Source organism: Mobula birostris, chromosome 6 (assembly GCF_030028105.1).
Source record: "Mobula birostris isolate sMobBir1 chromosome 6, sMobBir1.hap1, whole genome shotgun sequence".
Taxonomy (NCBI): domain Eukaryota; kingdom Metazoa; phylum Chordata; class Chondrichthyes; order Myliobatiformes; family Myliobatidae; genus Mobula; species Mobula birostris.
Genome location: NC_092375.1, coordinates 144962698 through 144982978, shown reverse-complemented (window position 1 = coordinate 144982978; position 20281 = coordinate 144962698). Strand labels below are relative to the sequence as shown.

The following is a 20281-nucleotide window of genomic DNA, read 5'->3' as shown; positions in this document are numbered from 1 at the left end:
CAATGTTGTTTTACATTTTCTTTTATAGGAAAAAATAACTTAGGAAATACAGAATTAAATAAGTTGTTCAAATCGACTAAGTTTGGCCAGACAAATGAAAGTGGCAGTGGAGGGGGACTGTTTGGATCTCTGTTCAGGGAAGAATCAAAGACCTCTCAGATTGCCCTCCTCCAGGATGGAGATAACTAGCGTTTGGATGTCCATGACAAAAATGACCTAGGGCTAGCAATCTGTTAACAGGGCAGAGAGTGTGAGAAGTCTCACATTTGCAGGTGAAAAGAGTTTGGGGGCTAGAAGAACAAAGTCCTGGTGTAACTGGGATAGTCCGAAACTGTCAGCGGGCAAGTTTTGCTTCAGATACACAGCGAGAAAGCGCGACCCGCTTCACTTTAGAATCAAGCAGAGATGTGGTTTTCCTCCTGTGCGGAGGCTGGCGATGTTGTTGCAGTAGATGGCAGAATTTCCAAGCTGTAAACTGAAGCTTGCCGAGGCTGAGAAGGTTTGAACACCAGCAATGGCACCAAGTCAACATCAGGACCTGCCAGCTCGGACGTTCAGCGCAGACCTCCTTATACATCTCCACCGCGATGCTGGGTCTTCTGGCTCCACAAGCGTAGACCCCGCGCTGCGGACAACCTTCTGATGCCCGGGTCGCCCTCACGACTATGAAGAGAGGGTGATGGCGGCAGCCGTCCGCGTGCGAGCTCTGGCGTTACCTCCCGGGGACGCGCGCGCGCGCCACCGCCGCCCGTTCGCGCCAAGCTGCAAAGTTGAAGGATGCGCTCCCCCCCCCCACCTCCCGCCCAGGCGAGAGCGCGCCTCCCCTCCTCCGCCTCGAGCGGAGCCCCGCCCTCGCTCTCTGTCTGACTCAGTCGGTCAGCGCTGAGCCGGCAAGCGGAACCTCGAGCGGCTCAGGTAGGTTGCAAATTATAAAACGAAAACGATGCTAAATGAAACTCTAAATTTTATTTTTGTGCGTGTTTATGCTGAAAACACCCGTGGCGACGGCCTCTCCGGGAATTGCAAACCACTGCAGTCTGGGAGGGAATTACAATTAGTTAAGGGTCTGTGGTCCAGGGTGGATGACGGGCAACATTGACAGTCGCCACCAGTACAGAATACTGCAGCTGGGACTTGGTTGTTTTCTCTGTTACTGCTTTTGTTTCTTTCTCCTTTCAATGGAGCAACCCGGCACATTTTGTGCCGCTAAAAATCCCATCACATGTTAAATCGGCGGTGCCTGAGCCTCTCTCCCTGGTCCTATTCTGTCCTTTTCAGCACTGTCATCCATTCTTGGTCATGAACTATTCTGCAAACAACAGGGAAAGGTAGGGTATTTGCCACATACATATGTTACGCCTGGAGGTGGATTTTCATTTGAAGCAAAATAAATTGGACAGGTTTTTTTCCGCGGAGGGAAAAATACGCATTACCTGACATGTCTTTGTTTGCCTTTAGAAATTTCAGGAAAATTGTGCGTCTCTTAATTGAGCCGCCGGTCCATTGATGGTTGTCTGCAGCTGATTATAGAGGGGAGGGGGGGAAGAGGTTGAACGATCTCTTTTGTTCTGTTCAGCATTTACTTAATTTCTGAATTATGTTTCGATTCGATGCACGTTTATAGACCAATATAGGTACAGTTTATAAAATACCGAGCTTTCAATTTAACTTACTGTAATCTAAAATCGATTGAAACACTTTCACGGAAGCAATAAAATATATGGTGGTTAAGTGAAAACGTTTTCATTTATGAAGTTTATCTGTACGGGGAAGGGGGATTTATTTATGTTCTCATTCGCCCCATCTTTTCGAACACATTTTTATTGAACTACGCATTCTGGAATAATACACAATGTTCATGGAGAACTGCGATACATTGCTGAGGATTATTAGCAAGTGACAGGGTATTTCACCGCAAATACGTGTGACCCGCCTCCACCTCCAGCCAACGGATCAACTCACGGTATTACTGTTTTTGCATAGGAAAGGGGATTGGTGTCTTGTGCTGCAGTGGTTTCGGCTCTCTTGCACAGAGTTCCCGGTGCCCGAGTGCGCCTGCGCTTCTGCTCGGTTCAGCTCAGCTTCGCTTCCTTACAAACAGCGTGTCAGCAGTGCTGATGGTCACAAAGGGAGAGTTGCTGCAAAATCCACCCACCTGCATGCCAGATGGTGCTGGGAGCAGGGGCAGCCCAGCTCTCTTTTCTTTTACACACTTCAAGTGAATTTTTTTTTTTAGCTCATTGACCAATTTGCAAATAGCCGCGTAGATTCCTTTGTCTAGCCCAAGACGCGGCTTTTGTACATCTGTGATGACACTGACCTTATGAGTGCCAGTGTTTTACTGCTAGGATTTGGACCAATTTAATTAAGGCAATAAGTACTAATTTGAAGCAGTTTCTGGGGGGGGGGGCGGGGGATTGACCCAGATGTTGGCATTTAACTGGGCTCACTGTTGATCTGAATGCGAAATAAGCAAGTAGAAGAAAAAAAAAACTGACTGTAACTTGTATAATGACGACAGGGTGAAAAATGGAGGATGATATTTGGAGAGGGCAAGATTTTACTTTGTTCTGAATTCATGAATGACTTGGCTTGGGTGTGAAGCCTTTAATACTGAAAGCTGGGGGCAGGCCAACTGCTGAAAACTCTAAAGTTACTGTCATTCCATTCTTTTTGATACCAAGTTAATACCAGAAGGCATGCATTTAAGGTGAAAGGGGGTAATGTCAGAAATGGGAGGGAAAGTTTTTTTACAGAGTGGTGGGTACCTGAATGTGCTGCCTGGGCAGCCACATTTGAGAGTTTTAAGAGACATTTAGATGGGTACATGAATGTTGGGGAAATGGAAGTATATGGACATTATGTAGGCAGAGAGAATTAGTTTAATTGGCCATTTGATTACTAATTTAATTGGTTCGGCACAACATTGGGGCCAAAGGGCCTGTTCCTGGGCTGCACTGATCTATGTTTTGTATTTACAAAATGTCAGAGTGCGTGGGGGGTTGAAGCTAGATGTCCCATAGTTCCAGTATGCCATAAATCACAAGAATTTGACTGATTGGTGAATGCCATCTTATGTTACTGTTTTAATGCATCTTTGAGTATTTTCTGAATTCACTTATTGCCTCATGACTGCTGCAAAATATGCCCTATAAAGTTTCATCAATTTTAAGGTGGCCTGACTATGCATATTTTATTCTGATATTTTTGCAAGATGTATTGCGTATGTCAGTTTAATGAATTTCACCATCAAAACTAATTGACAAATTATTTAATTTCCTCCTTCCTGCCTGATTCTTCATGGAAGGTGGTGACGAACTGCTTGCAGTGCTTCCACAGTATCAGCAGCCTGCTCTTCGTCAACCTAACTGCTTTGTTACATCTAGACCAGTGGTTCCCAAACTTCTATGGGTTCCTGCCCCCTTGGCTTCCAGGCCACATCCCCAGTGCTGCCCTCTCCCAGTCCGGCCATTTATTTAAAAACTATAAATAATTTTAATTTAAGGTGCACAGTGAAAGAAAATAGGAACTGCAAGTTCAAAGCAGTGACAAATAATTGCAAAGATTATTCAAATCTATTTAAAGCTGCAAATAAAATGATCTCTTTACTTAATTACAACCCAATGATTTTCATCAATAATTTTAGAGCATACAATAATAGTCTAACTATTCACTGCTTCATTGCTTTTTTCACCTTTCAATGAGATGGATGGGCTTTGTGCAGTGATATCAGCATCTCAACATCAGGCTGAATGTCACTCAGAAGGAGCCTCAGTTCCCCTTGTTCAGTAATTTGCAGTCTGTTTCACTGCTTTGAAAGAATTTGGTCAGCTGCACTGAAACCGTGCTCCACTAAGTATGTTGGAAAGTCAATAGAGCACATCTTGACCTTTGTCCACAGTGCAAGATAGCATTCAGAGATTTCTTTCCGCAACCAAAAGTCTTGATATGATTTTTTTTTAAACCTCCTTTTCAGAGAAGATCCTAAAATCTCTCTGACATGACTTGTCTTTATGCAGCTCACTCAGGTGGGCACTGTTATATTTGTGTTACTAGGAAGCCGGGTGAGATGGAGAAGTGAGGAACAAATGTGCAGCGGTTTATTCTGCTTGTAAGTCACCTGCATGTTCCACGCAGTAACATGTACTACTTCCCTCTCTAGAGCAGCCTCACCACTAAGTCTTTGAAGTTAAACTTGCCTTTCTGGAGTAAGAGGCTGCAATTTTTCCATATAAACTATCTCTGACTTCAATGATACTGCAGCACCCACGTCCACTTTTGTCCTCACAGTGGCCCCATTTAACCACGGGGTCACTCAGTAGCTGTGTTTGTGTCCTGAAACAGATAAAACATGTAAAGCTTCTTCAACCACAAAGTGAGAGTTACTCAGTCCGCCTTCAGTATTTCCATCCTGTTCACAGATTCTTTTTTTCCAGAAGTAATTTTTCTTTATTACAGTGTGTTTGGTTGATAGTGTCTTTTTACTGTTACAGGTACTGTACGTTCAGTATGTCCCTTTTTGCTACATCTTCAGTAATATAAATCCTTATACCAGTATTCTTTTGCTAAATGCCCAGTTTTGCCACAGTGGTAACATTGGTTGCCAATAGTGTCTTATTCTTAGTCAGTAGAAACTTTATGAACTTGATAACTGTGCTTCTTTAGCTGCCATCTCCATAGATGTACTTATCTCAGTTTCCTTTTGTAATGTTAGTCTGTCTTCTGTAAGCAAACTTTTCTGAATTGCCTCACTATGTAACTACGAGTCTGTCATGTAACATATCATTCAGCGACTGCCCAAAATCACAGTTCAGACAGTTGCTTCAGCACCGCCACAAACTAAGAAATAGGTTTGCCTTCTTCGTGAGTCCTTGTATGAAATCTAAACCTCGCAGCAATATTGAAAAGTTTAGATGAATTGTGGTCCTTTAAGACTTTAACTATGACCTGTCGTCAGGCTGAGGAGGTTGCACTAGACTGTGTAATAAATTAAATGTTTTTGCACCAATCACAGTCAGCAAAGTTGGAACACGAATATACTCTGAAATTTGATTTGCCAGTGTAAACTATTCAAATCTTCCAGTATATGAACTCCATTGTTCCGTTGTTTCATCATACAGCCTCATACTTCCAAACTTTGGTGCCATTTTCAAATACAGTCGTGTTCCAGAAACGATAAATAGTCTTATCCGTCTCAGTCTCTCCCTCTTATTTGTTTTGTTTAACCATCCTGTTCTCTCTCCCCTTGGATTCTTCACTCGCCATGCTTCCTGCAGCTGTTTTCTTTCTCGCTCATCCACGTTACACGGCGGTACACCGCCAGCATTGCACGCGGACTTTTCTTGCCAAAGGGAACAAAACAACAAATACTGCATGAGGACTTGTCACCTCGTCACCAGCAGTAACGTTTGTGGTACTGGGAAGCTAGGTGGCCATGAATAACATACATGAGAGATGGAGAGGTGAGGAACAAACGTGCTGTGTTTTGTTTTGCTTGTACATCACCTTCCCAGAATGCCTTTTCCATTATGTTAAGTATATAACACAGAGAAGCAACCCATAAGGGTCAAAATATACATGAATACATGACAGGTACAGTATATTTGAAGATCATCGTTTAGTATTCTTTCTTTCTCTTACAGCTCAGAGGGTTGGAAATTGGAACAGGTTGCAACAGCCAATGTTGCACTTAAGTAGGGTTTACTTGTACAGAAATGTGGAGATGACTGATTTGACTTTAATAAGATTCATATCCTTTCCTTCCAATTGAAGATTGACTTCATTAAACTTTGCAAATAATTCTGATGAATAAGGGATATCATACCTAATGTTCTTAAGTTGATTACTGAATGAAGCATTCGAGTCTTCAAAGAATTTTATTATAGTTTCAAATATCACATACAAGCATCTTGGGCTGATTCCCTTTGAAAGCCATCTGACTTCTGTGTGCAACGGCAAGCATTCAAACTCTTCATACTTATCAATACGAAGCTTCCAAAATAGTTGAGAATTGAGAACATTGGACTTGATTTTACTTATTGCTACAATGGCAGTATTTAATGATTTGTGCAGCCGACCACTTAAGTTTTTTTGTGACAAAATGTTGTCTGTGAATGGTAAATATGTTAGATACAGCTTTTTACAAGAAAGTAATAACCCTATGCCCATCTGTTGCACAGGCAAGAATGCTGGTGAGCAGAATGTCCTTCTCTTGGACAAAATTGCTCAACCTTACTAAGTATTGACTCTCCCTTCTTGTGTTTCTAGTCCTCTTGCAAATAACAACTCTTGAACCATCCTTTTTTATCTTTTATGAAGTAAACATAACCAAGAAGCAAAAATTTGTTGCTTGGTAAAGTTGATTCATCAACTGCAGAGCAAATTCTGTGGTCCTAAGTATGGTGCACAATGTCACTTGCGTATTCACAGATATTTCATCTATTCGTCTTTGAACAGAATTGTCGCTGAGTGGAATTGCTTTAATTATTTGCTTTAGTGACCTATGCAAAACTGTACTCAGAACCTCCCTTACTGCTGGTAGAATCAGTTCTTCTCCAACTGTATGGGGCTTTCCAGATTTAACATTGAGCAATGAGATGTTGTTTGAAGATGTACGTGTATGAGATGATGAGAGGGATTGATCGTGTGGATAGCCAGAGGTTTTTTCCCGGGGCTGAAATGGCTAACATGTAGTTTTAAGGTTCTTGGAAGTAGGCACAGAGGGGATGTCAGGGGTAAGTTTTTCACATGGAGTGGTGGGTGCATGGAATGCATTGCAGGCGACGGTGGAGGCGGATAAAATAGGGTCTTTTAAGAAGCTCTTAGACGGAGCTTAGAAAAATAGAAGGTTATGTGCTAGGGTAATTCAAGGCAGTTTCTAGAGTAGGTTATGTGGTCGGCAAAACATTGTGGGCCAAAGGGCCTGTAATGTGCTGTAGATTTCTATGTTCTATGAAGCATGGAAGCCATCACCACTTTGTTGTAAGGTGCTGGCAAACAAGTTTTGAAGTATTTTCCATTTCTGAAAGTTTTCACGGAGTGACTGAAAATATTTGCTTTATCAGTGTGTATTCTCTTTCAAATTTTCAAAGAGCCTGGATGGTTTCATTGTCTCATTTTTCACACAACCGATGCTGTTGGTTGCTTGGTGCTAGTATAAATCCATATTTCAGATACTCTACAGTATACATTTTTTTGGTTTGTTAAGCTTCTGTCATTTTTGTTATGGATTGGTGACCACAGTCAGTTGACTGTTGTTTAAGTCCAACCTCAAGAGTTACAGTCAATAAAGGGAAAGTTATGATGTTATCATACAGCTCAGGCAAAACCTGACTCTGCTTGAATATACATAAAGCTAGGCAGCAATATCTCAATTCATCTGTGGGCAAGAGAAATGCAGTCAAGGCCAGTTGAAAGAGCAGGTACTGAACTTTACCGTGTTGAATGCTGTACTCTAATTCACAGAAAATATGTCACTGCATAATTAGAGTAGGGGAATCTTACTCTAAGATTCTTACTCTAAGATTCAACACTGCACTACAGTCGTGAATGGCAATAACGTGCGGGCTGGGCCTGGAAATAACACAACTTCATTCTAGATTTCTTGTGATGTGCCAGATACAGAAGTGTCACATTGTTTTTCAACAGCTTTAGCAAGCTTTGAGTAAAATCTAAGAGAACAGTGGGTTAGCAATTAATGAAGTGATTATGTGATCATTGTAATCAATTACGAGGCACTGAAAATCAGATGTTTACAGTAAGTAATTCATATCTTAAATTAAGCCTACGTTCCATTAGATGTCCCCTTGCTACTGAGTGCCTCCCACTGTCCCCGTTATTGCCCCCTTAGAAACCACCATCACCCAGAGGAGGGCAATATCACCCACTTTAGGAGTCATTGGTCTAGACTGTAATGATACCCAACCACAAGCTGTTCCAGCTGCTACCATCTGGGAAGTGGTACTGCAGCATAAAAACCAGGACCAACAGGTTCTGGGACAGCTTCTTCCACCAGGCCATCAGACTGATTAATTCATGCAGACACAACTGTATTTCTACGTTATATTGTTGTACATACTGTTCATTATAAATTACTATAAATTGCACATTTAGATGGAGACGTAACATAAAGATTTTTACTCCTCATGTATGTGAAGGATGTAAGTAATCAATTCTATTCACATCAGAACCAAGCAATGTAGATGGTGATCTGTACCTGTACAGATACACTTCTTCTGGAGGTCTTGGCTGAGAAGAATTCTTCTTTGATCCCTCCCGCCTCCCCTTACAATTAGTTCTAGACCCCTATACTTCATTATTGCCCGAAAGTCAACCTATATCACATCCTGGACCACCTTTATATTTGTTGCACAGTACTTGCAGAAGATCTGACAGAATTCCATTGTCATAGTCATACTTTATTGATCCCGAGGGAAATTGGCTTTCGTTACAGTTGCACCATAAATAATAAATAGTAATAGAACCATAAATAGTAATATGTAAATTATGCCACTAAATTATGAAATAAGTCCAGGATCAGCCTATCAGCTCAGGGTGTCTGATCCTCCAAGGGAGGACTTGTAAAGTTTGATGGCCACTGGCAGGAATGACTTCCTATGACGCTCTGTGCTGCATCTCGGAGGAATGAGTCTCTGGCTGAATGTACTCCTGTACCCACCCAGTACATTATGTAGTGGATGGGAGACATTGACCAAGATGGCATGCGACTTAGACAGCATCCTCTTTTCAGACACCACCGTGAGAGAGTCCAGTTCCATCCCAACAACATCACTGACCTTACGAATGAGTTTGTTGATTCTGTTGGTGTCTGCTACCTTCAGCCTGCTGCCCCAGCACACAACAGCAAACATGATAGCACTGACCACCACAGACTCGTAGAACATCCTCAGCATCGTCTGGCAGATGTTAAAGGACCTCAGTCTCCTCAGGAAATAGAGACGGCTCTGACCCTTCTTGTAGACAGCCTCAGTGTTCTTTGACCAGTCCAGTTTATTGTCAATACGTATCCCCAGGTATTTGTAATCCTCCACCATGTCCACACTGATCCTCTGGATGGAAACAGGGATCACCGGTACCTTAGCTCTCCTGAGGTCTACCACCAGCTCCTTAGTCTTTTTCATATTAAGCTGCAGATAATTCTGCTCACACCATGTGACAAAGTCTCCTACTATAGCCCTGTACTCAGCCTCATCTCCCTTGCTGATGCATCCAACTATGGCAGAGTCATCCAAAAACTTCTGAAGATGACAAGACTCTGTGCAGTAGTTGAAGTCCGAGGTGTAAATGGTGAAGAGAAAGGGAGACAAGACAGTCCCCTGTGGAGCCCCAGTGCTGCTGATCACTCTGTCGGACACACAGTGTTGCAAGCACACGTACTGTGGTCTGCCGGTCAGGTAATTAAGAATCCATGATACCAGGGAAGCATCCACCTGCATAACTGTCAGCTTCTCCCCCAGCAGAGCAGGGCAGATGGTGTTGAACGCACTGGAGAAGTCAAAAAACATGACCCTCACAGTGCTCGCTGGCTTGTCCAGGTGGACGTAGACACGGTTCAGCAGGTAGACTTCAGCAGGTTCATTGGCTCTAACAAAAACACTTCTGTTTGCTTTTATTTCTTGTTAATTCTGTTAGATCTAAAGAAAGTAAAGTCATGGACCTGTGGTGACATTTCTAGAAAAGATTTTTATTCAACCGATTGTGAAGGGAATAAAGTAGTGAAATTAATTGGTAGAAATGCTGAATAAGTTTGGAGCAATGACTGTATATTAATATGTAATATTGCACTTGTATCCACTGTATAAATAGTGGATTTTGATTTAAAAGGTATCTATATGTAATTGTTCTATGAAATTCCCAGTTTAGAGTAAACCATAGATTGTATTTTTGCAATTGTGTAAAAACAAGTCATTTTCTGTCATTGAAGCTGCTAGCAGAATAATTAAATCAAATCCTGAGAAAGGTGACATAGGATTGGAAGATGTAGAATCCTTGTGGGTAGATTTAAGAAACTGCAAAGTTAAAAAGACCCTGATGGATATTAAATACAGGCCTCCAAACAGTGACCAGGTTGTGGGATGTAAATTATAACGGGAGATAACAAATGCATGTAGAAAGGGCAATGTTACGATAGGTATGGAAAATTTCAGTATGCAGGTAGATTGGGAAGATCAGGTTGGTGCTGGATCCTAGGAGAAGGAATTATAGAATGCATTGAGGTGGGTTTTTAGAGCAGCTTGTGGTTGAGCCCACTAGGGGAAAGGCATTTCTGGAATGGGTGGTGTGTAATGAACCAGATTTGATTAGTGAGCTTAAGGTAAAAGAACCCTTAGGAGACAGTGATCATAACATGATAGTATGAAGGGTGAAGCTAAAGTCAGTTACATCAGTATTATAGTGGAGTAAAGGGAATTACAGAGGCATGAGAGAGGAGCTGGCCAAAGTTGATTGGAAGTGGACACTAGCAGGGATGACGGCAGAACAGTAATGGCTGGAGTTTCAGGGAGCAATTCAGAAGGTGCAGGATAGATACATCCCAAGGGCAAAGAAGTATTCTAAAGGGATGTTGGCACAACCATAGTTGACAAGAAAAGTCAAATGTAGCATAAAAGGAAAAGATAGAGCATATAATACTGCAAAATCTGGTAGGATTTAAAAAACTGACAGAAGGCAACAAAAAAGCCATAAGGAGAAAAAGATAAAATATGAAGGTAAAGTATACATAAGTACGTGTGTGTGTGTGTGTGTGTGTGTGTGGAAAAAAAAGAAAAAAAGAAAGGGGATGGAGGGAGGGGGAAAGCACCAGAATGATAATGATCCATTAACCAGTTGTTTGGAATCAAATGACCTTGCCTGGTGTCTCAGGGCTTGGTGTGTCTATACCCACACCACCCTCTGCCCCCTACACTAATTCATTGCCACATGTCCCAAAACCCTCCCGCGGCGCTCCACTCTCACCATTCCCAACATCCTTTCCTCCCGCCAGCAAACTTGCTCCCAACAAACTTGCTGTCTGCTCCATGTTGACAAATACAGTACTGTGCAAAAGATATTGGCAACCAAGTTTTTATTTATATATACTTTAATCTTTGCACAGTACTGTATAAAGAGTAAAACTGAAGCGAGAGTAGATATTGGATCACTAGAAAATGACGCTGGAGAGGTAGTAATAGGGGATTAGGAAATGGCAGATGAACTTTATAAGTATTATGCATCAGTCTTCACTGTGGAAGACACTGGCAGTATGTCAGATATTTGAGAGTATCAGAAGGCAGAAGTGAGTATGGTTGCTAAAACAAACGAAAAGGTGTTTGTTAAGCTGAGAAGTCTGAAGGTAGACCAGATGTACTACACCCCAAGGTTCTGAAAGAGATAGCTGAAGAGATTGAAGAGGCAGCAGTAATGATCTTTCAAGAATCAAGAATCAATGGATTCTGACATGGTTCGGGAGGACTAAAAAATGGCAAATATTACTCCACTTTAAAAAAAGGAGGGAGGTTGGAGAAAGGAAATTATAGGCTAGTTCACCTGACTTTGGTGGTTGGGAAAATGTTGGAGTCTGTTATTAAGGATGAGGTTTTAGGGTACTTCAAGGCACATGATAAAGTAGGCCAAAGTCAACATGGGCTCCATGAGGGAAAGTCTTGCCTGACAAATCTGTTGGAATTTTTTGAGGTATTAACAAGCAGGATAGAAAAAGACAATAAGATATAGAAGCAGAATTAGGCCATTTGGCCCATTGAGTGTGCTCCATCATTTCATCATGGCTGATCCAATTTTTCCTTCCGCTCCAAGATCCTGCTTTTTCCCTGTATCCCTTCATGTCCTGACCAATCAAGTATCTATTGAACTCTGCCTTAAATATACATACATACTTGCTCTCAACAGCTGCCTGTGACAAAGGATTCCATCAATTCACCACTCTCTGTTTAAAGGAATTCCTCCTCATCTACATACTAAAAGGACGCCCCTCTATTCTGAGGCTGTGTCCTCTGGTCTTTGACTCTCCCATCATAAGAAACATCCTCTCCACATCTGCTATATCAAGGCTTTTCACCATTCGATAGGTTTCAATGAGGTCACCCCTCATTCTTCTGAATTTCAGTGAATACGGACCCAGAGCTATTAAATGCTGTTCATATGACAAGCCATTCAATACTTCAATCATATTCATGAACTTCCCTCTCCAATTCTAGCACACCCTTTCTAAGATAAGGGGCCCAAAGCTGCTCACAATACTCCATGTGAGATCTCACCAGTGCTTTATAAAGTCTTAACATTATATCCTTGCTTTTACATTCTAGTGCTCTTGAAATGAATACTAACGTTGCAATTTCCTTGCTCACCACAGACTTAACCAGCAAATTAACTGTTAGGGAATCCTTTACAAGGACTCCCAGGTCCCTTCCACTTCTGTTTTTTGTTTTTTCTCTCCATTTAGAAGATGGCTTTTGCTTTTACTGTATTTCTTTTACCAAAATGCATGACCATACACCTCCTGATACTGTATTCCATTTCCCACTTCTTTGCCCATCCTCCTCATCTGTCTAAGTCCTTCTGAAGCCTGTACTTCCTCAAAACTATGGGCCCCTTCACCTAGCTTCATATCATCTGCAAACTTTGCAACAAAGCCATCATCCAAATCATCACCATATAACTTAAAAAGAACTTGTCCCAACAGAGACCCCTGTGGAACACCACTAGTCACCAGCAGCCAACCAGAAAAGACACTCTTTGTCTCCTGCCAATCAGCCACTCCCTTATCCACGCTAGAATCTTTCCTGAAATACCATGGGCACATAGCTTGTTAAGCAGCTTCATGTGTGGCACCTTGTCAAAGGCCTTCTGAAAATCCAAGTACACAACATCAACTGATTCTTCTTTGTTTATCCTGCTTGTTATTTCTTCAAAGAATTCCAACAGATTTGTCAGGCAACATTTTCCCTTGAGGAAACCTTGCTGACAATGGCCTATTTTATCATGTGCCTCCAAGTACCCTGAGACCTCAATCTTAATGATCGACTCCAACCTCTTCCCAACCATTGAGGTCAGACTAACTGGTCTATCATTTCTGCCTCTCTCCCTTCTTGAAGACTGGAGGGACATTTGCAATTTTCCAGTCTTCCAGGACCATTCCAGAATCTAATGATTCTTGAAAGATCATTACTAATGCCGGCACAATCTCTTTAGCCACCTCTTTAGGGACTCTGGAGTGTACACCATCTGGTCCAGGTGGCTTATCTACCCTCAGACCTTTCAGTTTCCCAAGAACTTTCTCTCTAGTTATGGTAACTTCACACACTTCATGAGCCCTGACACCTGGAGCTCCCACCATACTGCTAGTGTTTTCCACTGTAAATACTGATAGAAAATACTTACTCAGTTTGTCTGCCATTTCCTTGTCCTCCATTATATCTCTCCAACATCGGTTTCCAGCGGTCCGATATCCATTCTCACCTCTGACAAAGAATTGTTAGTGGATGTTGTTTATTTGGATTTTCAGAAAGCTTTTGACAATGTGTTGCAAATGAGACTGCTTAACAAGTAAGGGCCCATGGTATTATAGGTAAGATACTAGCATGGATAGAAGATTGTCTGACTTGCAGGAGGCAAAGAGTGAGTATAAAAGGGGCTTTTTCTGGTTTGCTTCCAGTGACTGATGGTGTTCCACAGAGGTTGGTATTGGGACCTTTTACTTACATTATATATCAATAATTTGGATGACAGAATTGATGGCTTTGTGGCCATGTTTGTGGATGATATGAAGATAGGTTAGAAATTTGCAATTAGTAAGTACTTAGATTGGGAGAATGGGCAAAGAAGTGGCAGATGGAATACAGTGCAGGGAAGTGTATGATTTGTGCTTTGGTTGAAGGAATAAAGGTGTAGACTATTTTCAAAATGGGGAAAAAATTCAGAAATCAAAGGTGCAAAGAGACTTGGGAATCCTTGTGTCAGATTCCCTAAAGTTTAGCATGTAGGTCGAGTCGGTGGTAAGGAAGGCAAATGCAATATTAGCATTTATTTTGAGAGGAGTAGAATATAATGTTGAGGCTTTAAAAAGGCATTGATCAGATTGCACTCGAAGTATTGTGAGCAGTTTTGGGCTTCTTATCTACAAAAAGATGTGCTTGGCATTGGAAAGTTTCCAGATGAGGTTCACGAGATTGATTCCAGGAATGAAAAGAGTAACGTTTGATGAGAGTTTAGCTCTGGGCCTATTCTCACTGGAGTTTGGAAGAATGAGGGGAATCTATTGAAAAGTATCGAATATTGGAAAGCCCAGATAGAGTGGAGGTGGAGAGGAAGTTTCCTATAGTGAGCAAGTCTAGGACCAGAGGGCACAGCTTTAGAACAGAGGGATGTCCATTTAGAATGGAAGTAAGAAGGAATTTCTTTATCCAGAGTGTAGTGAATCTGTGAAATTCATTGCCACGGATGTCTGTGGAGGTCAAATCATTGAGTATATTTAAAATGGGGGTTTATAGGTTTCTGATTAGTCAGGGTCAAAAAAGTTAAAGAGAGAAGGCAGGTGAATGGGATTGAGAGGAGTAATAAATCTGCCATGATGGAATGGCAGAGCAGACTCTAGGGCTGAATGGCCTAATTCGGCTCCTACGTCTTATGTTCTTAATAATCTTGTTTGGATAGATCTAAGTTTGCTTTCAAAAGAATGGAAAACTAACATAATATGTTTTCCTTTATAATTGCCAGTTTCAGCATTGCAATGTTCATGTGGAATGTGCATTTTTTTGTGTATTACATGGCTCTGGAAATTTATTTTTTCCTCTGTAGAATACCCTTAACATGTTCATTTAAAGCCAAATATTTTCTTCAGCTGTGTACATTCCAAGTTATCAAGTACTAGATATAGCATTAGTACTATATAAAGGTATGTTTAACGTTACTGTTTAAAAATTTGTCTTGCATGCTTAGGTAGATTATGATCCTTTCTGAAAGCAACTTTGCAAAGAGTGGCTTTCACTGTTGTTCCTCAGCCACATAGAGGTGCATTGGAGCAACTAAATCTAAGATAATTGGATCATTAATTGTTCTCTCTTCTGCAAATAATTTTATTGTTTACGTGTCATTTAGTGATCTACCTGTGATAATCTTGATAAAATACAATAATAATGATGTTTTTAGTCAAAATGTCTATGACTGGTCCTGATTATGTGCATATTGAACATGGTTATTTGTCATGAGTCATACAGCAAGAAATAAGCCCTTTGGCCCACCTCATGCTTCTCAACCTTTTCGCCCATCTACACTCATTTTGTCTGCCTACACTAGATCTATATCCATCTCTGCCTTGCCTATTGTTGCAGCGCCCTCTGAGTCATCAAGATTCTGCCAGGGAACATTTGACTTTTAAAATCTAGGGACCAAAGTTATACTTAATCAACATAGCTCATAAAATACTTAAAAGTCATTGGAAAGCCAGTTAAACTGGCATAATGTTAGCCTCATTTGTTTTTTTTTAATCTGACAAAAGATATTTAAATGGTTAAATGCATCTTTGGTTTAAGTTTTGGTTGATGACATGAGCATTCAGGCAATCCAAATGGTAAATTTTGTAATTATCATTCAAGTGTTATATTTTTGTTCCACTCATATCAGGTCATGGTAAAGTACCTTCCAAATACAGACTCTGATGAGATTTGCACCGGGCAGTTTTAGGTACTATATTTGATTGTATAGTGGGTAGTATCATAGGAGAAAAAATGTAACGTTGATTCATTTGTAGCTCTGTAGAAATATGCACATTCTCAATTTCATAAACTACTAGTGTTTGCATGAGAACCAGATGTGGCCAAGACTAGAACAGAGTCAGATAGTACAGAAGTGGGACCTTCAGCTCACCACACTCGTGCTGATCTTTTTGTGCATCTACAATAATCCCATTTGCCGACACTAGGTCTATAACCTTTCATGCCTTGGCAATTGGAGTGCTGTCTGAATGTCTCTTAGACATATTGATTGTAGCTAATTCCACTACTTCCTCTGGCAATTTACAGATGTCAATCTGTATGTGTGTGATATAAATTCCTACCTCACAGATCGACAGGATCCCCTTTGAAGTTACTACATACCTTAGACCTAATGTCTTATTTGGGCAATATCCTGGCAAATCCTCTTTGCATTTTCTCCAGCAAACACTCATCCTTTCTATAACAAGACATCAGCTTTGAACGGTCTTCAAGGGAGGTCTGCCCAGCATTTTTTTAAAGTTGCACATTATAAACTATGTCTTGTATATATTGCTTACTTATGAAAAGAAACCTGCCATATGCTTCCTTCAGCACACTGTTGATCTGTGATGCCACTTTTAGAGAACAATGAATCTCGACCCATAGGTCTGTTAATTTTCTTTACGCATTCTACAAAGCTTTTTAAAAGTGCAATGGAGTAGTCTCCGCTTTCCTCAATGAGTATCGTTTTAAAAAGTTTCAAGATGCTCAATACAGTTCAGAACAAAGAATCTCACTTGACTGGCATCCCCCAAAATCCATATGGGATCCTAACCAGAACATATGACTGCCATTGGAGTTAAATCTCCATACCCACACAGAGAGGGCCTTTAGCTGGAGAACCACTGCATTTCAAGATGGCTGCTCACCACTACCTTCCCAAGACAAGATGTACAAAAAGGTGAGGGGAAGGAGTTTTGCATGGAATTTGAGAGGAAAGTATTTCTTAAACACGGAGTGATTGATATTTGGAACTTACTACCAGAGGAGGTAATAGAGTCAGATAGAATGACTATGTTTAGGAGTTGTAGATAGGCACTAAAATAGGCAAGATGCAGAAGGATATAGACCTCTTGTGGGCAAAAAGGATGAGTATTAATGGGCAGAAATGTTGACCTGTATGTAGTGGACGTGATGGACTAATTCCTTGATGCCTTGCCATTCGTTGCTTATGGCCCGGCCCTACTTGTCTTCCTGAGATGTATCACCTTGCACTTGTTGGGATTGCATTCTATTTCTAAGTGCTGTACCCAACTTTGCGTCTGATCTGCTGTAGCCTCAGCCATAATTCTTTGCTATCTACAGCAGCACCAATGTTTGTGTCATTCTCCAAGTTATTAGTCTATGTCCTACATTCACACTAAAATTGCTAATATGTCGTCACAAACTACAAGGGTCCCAGCACTGATCCCTGCTTTATACCCGTTAGTCATAGATTGACCTCCAAGCACCGCTATCATTTGTCTCTTATCAGCAAGCCAGTTTTGAATCCAGTTAGCTAGCTTGCCTTGGATCCTAAGTGCCTTTTAAAACAAAAGTCTGAAGTTCAGGCAATTTTACATCTAGTGTTGTGATGCACAGTAGATATTTGCTCTGGAGGTGGAATGGACAGTTGATTAGATTATGAGGACACGCAGTCCTCTTTTATTGTCATTTAGTAATGCATGCATTAAGAAATGATACTATATTCCTCCGGTGTGATATCACAGAAACACAGGACAGGACAGACCAAGACTGAAAAACTAACAAAAACCACATAATTATAACATATCGTTACAACAGTAGACGCAATTGCGTAGTAAGATTGCGTAGTAATCAACAGTAGTAAGATTATTGCATCTAATTCGAGCAGCTGCTTTTCTAGTTCATTGATTGAATCTAGGAAATTGGGATTTTGCTGAATGGCTTTCAAAGGACACAATTACACTTAAACTTTCAATCTATGACTTTTCTTTGCATTTAGATCTGTTTTAAAAATATAATTGTGGATTATTTAAAAGGAATAAATTACCAATCTAGAAAATTAGTGTAACTGTTGGATGCATTGTGTTTTATACAGGATGCTGTTTTCAAAAGACAACATTTAAATCAGTGAATTAAAGATAACATTTGGCAAGCGATTGATAAAATGAAAGTAGGACCATGCTTGTTTATTATTGTGTTACCAATCTCTAGTAGAAGGAATCAGCATTGATGATAGATAAAGCGATCATTTGTATTTACTTGTTAATTTAAAATCTGTTATTGTTTGCTTTATTTGTTTTCAGTCTGTGACGGTTCCACTTCACTAAATCTTAGCTGTGCTGCTTGGTAATACTCAGCAGTGGAACAGCATGATTCACTTTTCTTGAGTTATTAATTTTTATGGTAATATCATAGCTAGCATCCACTCTTGTGCAGCACTCAGTAAAGCTAAGCAACCAAAATAGAAAGATAAACAGGATGTGAACTTTTATTCTTAATTTATACTGGACTGAATGTTAATACAATGGATTGGTGCAGCCACTTATTTAGGACAACTCTTTAAAGAAAACAAAAACTAAGTTGAGAAAATAGCAGGAGTCCCTTCATTTATTTGGGACACTATGTAATTTAATTGGGACAGGAGACTGTTGCTGAACAGTTTCCAAATAGCATCAGTCATGTGCACTTGTATGGCCATTAGACACTGTACCATACTTAGAATGAATAGTTTTTAAATGGCATCAGTTGAGCATGCTTGTGTTCAAAAAGCAGTGATTTTTTTTTTGTCGCTGGTTGGCAAGAAGTAAACAAAGAAAATTCGGATCTGCTTTGCTCCCTATGGTTTCAAGCCTTCAGACTTGGAGATGCCAGAAACAGCCATGAGTGAAAATGAAATGATTTCACTACTCCAACATGTTAGAAACTATGAAATTTGAAGATATCAACAATCACCTTGAATACCACAATGAAAGGAAACATTTGGAAGTTGCAATTGTTAAAAGCATTGTATGAAAGTAGTCTGTTATCTACACTATGTGTCTGCCTACAATGATTTTTTGTTTACAGTCAATCAAAAGATCGCAGCGGCGTATACTGGATAAATTCCTCCACTGATAACTATTAGGAACCAATACACAGTTTTATAGTACTGTAATAGTATTGATAGTGTTTTTACGTGTTCTGTATTTCATTTGTTACTCAGTTAAATGGTAGCTTTTTTAAAAATACCTTTTTGAACTATTTCCAGGAAACTTCGGCTAATTGGAGCAGCTGCTTAATTGGGCCAAAATGTACTGGTCTCCTTGTGACGCAATTAACTGGAATCCACTGCATATCCAGAGGCAATATAACGTTAGATCTGTATTCTTGGCCAATGTATATATTGATACTCTTTTCTTAACCTCCTCTCTTCCTCACCTTGACAATTGATTCACGTTGTAGAGCAGGAGTTTGCAGATGGGAGTAGGGGTTATTAGGCTACTGGATGCGGTTCTCAATAAGATGGAGTTTGTTTGTTTTTGATATCTGGTTGTGCTGTTAGTAATTTGGGATTTACAGTACTGTGTTCAGTGACCAGCATGTGCTCAGCATCTGGCAGTGGCTGCTCAGCTTGAGGGATGTTAATCAATAATGCTGAGGCGGTTGTAGTCTGCCACTTGCCATGAGCATACGTTAACATGCAAACCTCTACTGATGATTGCATTGGAGAGTGGCACCTTGTAGTGACTAGGGAAAGGAAGTAGTAAATGGCTGCTCCTCCAGATGCCATTTCCTGATTGAAATCCAACGGAACGTACAATTAAAAAGGAATGCCAGTTTTGAGGCCTTGAGTGAATTGTTTCTCAAGAATCCAAATCCCTTTCTGCTGTCTTAAGCTGGTTATTGTCTCTGTACCAGGCATTTGCTTAGTGCTATTTTGAACTCTGCTGGTTAATGCCCATTTTCCATGTTGTGCCAATTCAGTGCATGCGCTTGATTTGGAATGCTGATTTATGTTGTATGAATAATTAAATGACTGCTTTTACTTGACATAATGACCTTTTTTCTGTTTTGTATTCCTTTAGAATTAACACTTTCATATCAAATAATATGAGGAAGGGAAATATAGGGTTATCAAATTACTCACAACCAGAGAAACTTGGTTAATATCTTTCCTCATTTTTACTGTTCCATTCTTTTTCTCATGCTTGTCTATACTTCCCTAAATTCAAAACAAAAATAAGCTGCAGATACCGGAAATAAAAAATAAAAACAAAAAATGTTGGAAAGACTCAGAAGGTCAAGCCACATTTGTGGCAAGTGAGAGAGTTAGCATTTCATTTGGAAGACCTGTGTCTGGCAAAGGGTCTTTGACCTGAAACTTTTAACAGTTTCTATTCCCGTAGTGCCTGATCTGCTCTTTTAAATATAGCTTTGGACTGTGAACATTGCTGGCAAGTTCAGCATGTCTTGCTGATCCTGAATTTACCTTGACATAAGGTGTTGCTGAGTCAACATGTCAAAATGCAATAGTTCTTCTGGTGAAGATCCTCTTTGTTGTTTGCTAGGGA

The 20281-nt window shown here is 40.5% G+C and overlaps 1 protein-coding gene across 5 annotated transcripts in view; it reads left to right on the top strand.

Moving 5' to 3' along the window:
- Nucleotides 1–862: 862 nt before the first annotated feature.
- The window catches only part of LOC140199430 (microtubule-associated protein 2-like), a 316902-nt gene continuing 297483 nt past the window's right edge, over nt 863–20281 (top strand). For all 5 annotated transcript variants that reach the window (XM_072261524.1, XM_072261527.1, XM_072261526.1 and 2 more), the window contains exon 1: nt 863–915. The gene's annotated coding sequence lies outside the window, so the exon portion shown is untranslated. The remainder of the gene's footprint in view (nt 916–20281) is intronic.